Below are 7277 nucleotides of genomic sequence, written 5' to 3'. Positions count from 1 at the left end.
TATTAATTAGTTAACATTCTATGGAAAGGGATAAAGGAAACCCTAATTAATATTTTTTACTTAAGTTGGATACTTGGGTCCATTGTCATCATTTCCAACTTTATGCTTGGAATCTAGATTTTTTTTTTTAGGTTTTGTGTTTTTCCTATTCACCCTTATCTTGTAGTGTAATGTATGAAAGACAGCCTAAGCTTTCTGCATATTCTATCAAAAAGAGATGCTCTTGATGTTGATATTGACCCATTCCAAAAGAGTCCATTTTTCTAAGTGGAATGCACAAAACAAAGCACATGCAAAACCACAATTCTCATACTAGACAAAAGAAAACTTCCAAGAAAGTTTCTCCAATTAAGACAACTCTAGATCATCATGCAAATTTTCACACTTTAAAAAAATATACAAGAATAAATTATAACTTTGGTATTTTTTAACTTTCATCCATAATTATTTTTTACTCTTTCTTTTAAACTAGTGTAGTTTCCATATATTAAAAACTCATAATATAATTTCATCCCATGTTGAGTTTTTGGTGCATTTATTTTCATATTTAACTAATTAAATTATTTCTATGGTGCCTTGATTTATATGTTCTTAGATCTAGGGTTTAGTTGACCAAAAGTAAAGGAAGCTTGATAATTTCATCAAAATTCCAATCTATTTTAGAAAATAAAATTACACATTGAAAATTAAAAGGATTGTCAAAATTAAAAATTTAACCCAAATAAAATAAAATTACACACGGAAAATTATAGTGAGGCAAAGTTACCTTTCAAGAATTATGCACATGAATAGAGAGAAAACAAGTATATAGAAGATGTGAATAATGTGAAAGCATGATAATTAATTTCCATGTTTGTGCCTTCCTTCTATGTTGGCAGTTTCTCCATTGTGCCCAACAGGAATGAGAGAATGACGGCTAATAATTTTTAGCCACATGACCTTAAAAATCATCACGTCCATGTTTTTTAATCGTGATTATTGTTTCCATCATTATTATGTTAGAAAGAAGATTATGGAACCTAATATTTTCATTTCTTTTTCATCTTTCCCATAGAAACAAACATATTAAGGTTAATTCAGCAAAATAGTTTTATTCTTTGTTCTTCTTCAAACACTCAAGTTTTTATTTTCCATAATGTCCGACATAATATTCTTCATAGCGTGCCGTGAAAAGTGTGCAAAAAACACACACACAAAAAACAATATTAATAAAAAAGTAAAATAGGGTGCACACTCAACAATATGTAATTAAAGAATATGATTCATAGACTTTTCATCCTACGTTGTTTTCAAATCTGGGACCATATGAATGAGGTATATGATGTCTTTAAATATATGAGATATCGACTTAAAGTTGTTCATCTTAACGTGATTATTACTATACGATTTTTTTATACTATTTTAAAATAGTTCGATTAATCATAACTAGGTAATAAAATGCTTATTATTCTATCGAAATCTTTTCAAGAACATGTTCAATATTAATTTAGAGTTCACTAGTACAGTCAGGGGAAATGGCACCGGTTAATTTTGTCTATAGGCAGCGATTTCTGAACCGAGGCATATCCAGGCGAGGTAAAAAGTCTAATACTTTTGGTCTCGGTTACAACCGAGGCATAAAAAGAGAGGATTTGGCCTCGGTTCAGCCATAACCGAAGCAGTAAAGTTTTTGGTTTTTTTATTTTTTTTTTCGTAGGACTTTATGCCTCGGTTTCCTATAACCGAGGCAGTAAGTCCCAGTCTACTACCTCGGTTCAGGCTACAACCGAGGCAGTAGACTCTCTTTTTTTTTTGTTCTCATCCGCAACACGTTCTGCTTCGGGTTTGACCATAACCGAGGCCGTAAATGGTCTTTCGACTTCGGTTTTGACCTGAACCGAGGCATATAAGTACGTTTTTTTTTTAAAATGATGTCTGTTTCTGCAACATTCCCAACCACAGAAACAGACCTGCATATATTTTTATAACCAGAACAGTCCAGAATAATGCAGAAACGTATATTTTAAATTAAAATTATATTAAAACATAAATGTATTGAATGGAATCATAAATCAACTTCTTAGAAACATAAATCAATCCAATGTAATCATAAATCAAGTTTCAAGCATAAATCAATGCAATGTACATCTTAAACTTATAATAATGTAGAAAAACATAAAACAACTTAGAAACATAAACTTAGAACTTACTATATCCTAATATCTACTACATACTATTATATAAATGAATTACATATTTAGCAAGTGTTTTCCTCACAAGTTGAATTGACTTCTCTGGAATTGGAGCAGTCCTATTAAATCTCTGCATAAAACACAATGATTTTAATTAGTGTATATGAAATCCAAATATAGAGAAAATAAAATTCAAACATAAATATTACCGTTTCCCATCCAGTGGTGTAATGTGCACGAATGATGGTCATCATCCAAAACATAACGTAGTAACCACATTCATATGACCCCATTTGTCTATTACACTACAATATATCATCATAATTATAAAATGTTAAGTAACATCATTTGAATGGAACCAAATGTAACAAAGTATGGACTAAAATATCAAACCTTAAGGGCAACCCATGCAAGCTTTTTACATATCCATCTAAGTTGTCCTCTAAGTTGTCTTCTAAAATATAAAACATCGCGGATCATGTCCTCTAAGTTGTCTTCTTCTGCTTCATCTTCCATATCCATTGTTACATCATAAACATTTTCAGTTGGAGAGACAGTTGGAAAGTCTGTTAATTCGCCGTGCCATATCCATGTTGTATAACTTCGTATGAAACCATCACAGATAAGATGTTCCCTAATATCACTTGCGTTCAACTTCCTCCCATTCAAACAGTTCACACAGGGACATCTGAACTTCACTTCATCATCACCACTTCTACTCGCATTATGTTGCGCAAACTCTATAAATTCTTCTACCCCTCTCTCGTACTCAGTGCTGATGCGTGGTAAATTAATCCACCCTCTATCCGTACGCATGTTTACTGAAATTGTTTACACAATTTCAATAATCTTGAATGATCACTTTGATCGTGTTTGTATTCAAGGTGTGACCCTATCCCATTCAAGAAGATTCACTTTTTTTAGTTTATTAAACATATTAATTTTAAACAACATATCTTAAATTTCCCGAAATTTTGCCAGCATTTCGCATTGGTCTTCAGGTTACACAAAATGAAAGTGATTATAAATCACAATCAAATATGCACCCGAAGATCAATACAAAACACAACGGCAAATTTTCATGTAATTTAAGACATGTATATTAAAATTGATATGTTATAATAAACTATGAAAAAGTTATTACTCTTCTTAAACTGTCCAACCGGACAATTCAAGATTCAATACTTGTACATTATTATTACCATCTCCTCTATTTTCATTTCTAAAAAGTATGTTTGTTAAAAAAATATGGAGATAGTAAATAATTTTTGCACTGAATCTTAAACGGGAAACTAAGGCTAATAACCTTAAAATAACCCTCATATTTATCTCATTTTTCTACACTAGCAATAATAATCTACACATTAAAATAACCTTCATATTTATCTCATACCACACGTAAAACATTTTCTATTTTTTCGTTAGTTTTGATTACTTAACCACAAGCAATGAATTAATTTGGTTAATTTAGTACTGTTTTTCATGCCAAAGTTTCTATATCAATACCACAAATTACACAAGCAATGAAGATGGAGAAAGTTTTAGGATCAATTACCTGGGAGCGTGGCAGCAAGTTGGCGAGAATGAAATCCGCGATTGAAATGGAAGCACCGGCACCGGCGACGGAGAACGAAGCAGAGGCAGTGCAACCACCAAAGCCGAGGCAAACACAGATGGAAGCAGAGGCAGACGCAAAGCGGAGGCACACACGACCACACCGGAAAGGAGGAGACGACGAGGTGGAAACGCCGAGAGGAGGAGACGACAGTCGTGGGAGCAAACGCGGAAGCAGCGTTTTGTTTCTGTAGCGGCGCTGAGAAGAAGATGAGCGAAAATGGTTCCGTTCGCGGAAGAAATTTAAAAATATATGCCTCAGTTCCTCACCCAAACGGTGCATAAACACAATACCACCTCGGTTTAAAACAAACCGGTGCCTAAACAGAAGCTTACTGCCTCGGTTTCTCACACACCCGAGGCATAAACACGTTACGACCTCGGTTAAGAACCAACCGGTGCATAAATGGAAGCTGAAACGTCTGAAATTTCAGAGGTTGGCAGAGCTTTTTCAGGTCTGGATCATCTTACTGCCTCGGTTCCCATCAGAACCGAGTTCGTAGCCTCGCAAGTCTTGTCTGGCAGGTGCGGACAGGTGGTGGCAGGTCTGCAGCAGAGGGATATACCTCGGTTCCTCCAAGAACCGATTTCGATTTTGAGGTTTACGCTTCGGTTCGTTCAGAGCCGAGTTAGTAGCGCGTTGCAGGTGTTGGCAGTTCTGCTGACAGGTCTGCTGTCAGACACATATGCCTCGGTTCTGCTTAGAACCGAGTTCGTATAGAGCTTTAGGCATCGGGTGGTAGCGCAACCGAGGCATATAGGGTAGCTTTATTTACGGTTCTGCCACCGCGTTTTTATACGCTTCGGTTTTGGTAAAACCGATGCCTATGGGGCGCTTTCAAATCCCATTTTTTTACTAGTGGTTGTGAAAGTAAAAAAAAAAGTCAACTATAATTATAAATAATATAACAAAGATTTTAACATAATATATATTAATTATTATTATTATTATTATTATTATTATTATTATTATTATTATTATTATTATTATTATTATTATTATTATTATTATTATTATTCTGACTTCAATTCAGTTAAGATGACATCGATTATTAAACTCAATTATTATATTTGAAGTATTATTTGTTTTAAAGTATAAGATTTTTTAATAATTTTTTTAAATGATTTTTAAAAAAATATTTTTAATATCATATTTTTTAACAATATAAAACTATTCAACGTACTATATTAAATTTATAATAATAAAAAAAACGAGGATTCATAACCACTTTTTCATTCACTTACTCCTTTTCTTCTCATGTCAAATATTCTTACCAAAACATAACATAAATTTTTTGGATGTAGATTTCTCATTGTACTTATACTTGGAACTCAACAACCAATCCTTATAAATATAATTCAACCTTTTTAAAATTCTCTTTCTCCACCTCAATATATCTACTTTTTTCGATAAAAAACATATATATTATTTATTATGCACTCTTTTCACCAATAAATACACAATAATGAAAAAAATATGTTATTGTACACTTAAAAACTATAAATAATAAAAATAATAATAATAATAATCAAATACAAATTTCCTGGTCTCAACCTTACACAACACATGTTATATCTTGTCCAAAGATACTAACAAAGAAAATAGCTATAAACTATTTGTAATAGAGCTTCCACAGTTCATAAAAGTAAAACTAAACTAAAAGTGAGAAAAAAGAGAGAGAAAGAATCACAAAAAACTATTACGTGAAGAGTAAATAAGGGTTAGAAATATGTGGTGGTGAGAAGTTGAAGACCACATTAAAACCCATAGTGGCCAACAATATTCTAGAATGCTATAATTGTATGTGCCTTAGCGTCGTGAAAGTGAGTGATAAAAATTTAACTTCCGTGGGAAAAAGAATATTTGAACTCACAAGTATTAGTTTTTGGATCAATTGAGGAAGAAAAAGGAAAATGGTATTCGTGATAAATGGTGTGATGGAAAAGAAGTGAAAGATAAGAAGATACGATGAATGATGAAATAAAAATAGTTGAGATAGTTTGAAAATTTTCCTTTCTCGATAAAATTTCACTATTCAAGTGGTTTCAAATTAAAATTCGTGTTTATGTTGTTTAAAATTTGTCTGTATTTAATGTTTTTTTTTTCTATTTCATAAACACTTTGTTTTCTTTTAAGTGTAATATGTTCCCACCCTTCCTGTAACATCCCAATTTTATAATAACCAATATTATATAATAAAGACGTTATCATCCAAATATAGAGAACAGTCGGAGTATGACGTGTAATTAAATATGAAATTACAGTCATTCACCAATAACAGACACTGAAAATTTAAACTTAAACAGTTGAAAGGATTAAACACTACAAGTGTTCAATCAGGAAACTCTAAGAAGACTATTCTGCAATATCAGCAACCTCCAGCTCTTGCTCCAAGGGAATCTCTTCGACAACGTCTGCTCCCATCTAAGTGGATGATCATCGCCAAAGAAACATACCCAAACAGCACATAACAAAAACAATGCAAGGGTGAGCTAGATATAAAAGCATGTTATACATATAGCATAGGTAATTCATATAATCATACTTAGATTCGTATAAAAGAACAATTAGAGCATACTCATTAAACCACAATTCACCCACTTACACGACATGCAAAAGTCATTCAAACATGGTAGACTAACATCACAATACTTGTTACTTTATACCCCGACTTGTTACTTTATAGACCGACTCGTCCGGACTAGAATGTATGTAGAGCTGGGGCGGGTTGTGCACTTGTGATGGCCCCTACTGCTTTGCAAAGCCATTGCCGAGGGGTTTCACCCGACCATACACAAGGTTAGTCCGTTACCGCGGAATAGACCTCCAGTGATAGCGTCTACCCTAGGACCTCCCACTACTCCCACCACACGCGTCAATCCTCTCTAAGTGAGAATGAAAGACCGTTGGAGTGTTAGGGATAACCCCCCATATGGAAGCCTCTTACATTCATTCAATACACTAACCGATCCCACCGAGAGATCTTAATTTTCGATTAAATCCTACCATTTTAAACCTCATGATATTTCTTTTGGATCAACAATGTACATCATAAACCACTTATAACCATACACTTTCAACCAATCTGGATCACATGAAGATGCATTCATAAATTGTAACCGAAATATTTAAATAACATAACTTACTGGATGAGAGAAAACATAACAGAAAATATCACCACTGGACGAACACTATTTGGACGAACGTCCAAAACCCATTGGACGAACCCTATTTGGACGAACGTTCAAAGATTAAACCTCCTGACCGAACGCTACACTCTCCAGGACGAACGCTCAACATTTGGACGAACGCTCAACAATTTGGACGAACGCTCAACTATTGGGACGAACGCTCAACTATTTGGACGAACGCTCAACTATTTGGACGAACGCTCAACAAGTAACCGAACGCTCAACGATTTGGACGAACGCTCAACTATTTGGACGCACGCTCACTGGACGAACGCTCACTGGACGAACGTTATTCGCCGA

Source organism: Vigna angularis, chromosome 8 (genome assembly GCF_016808095.1).
Source record: "Vigna angularis cultivar LongXiaoDou No.4 chromosome 8, ASM1680809v1, whole genome shotgun sequence".
In the NCBI taxonomy this organism is placed as follows: Eukaryota; Viridiplantae; Streptophyta; class Magnoliopsida; order Fabales; family Fabaceae; genus Vigna; species Vigna angularis.
The sequence above is the reverse complement of the archived record's forward strand: the minus strand, read 5'-3'. Positions refer to the sequence as shown.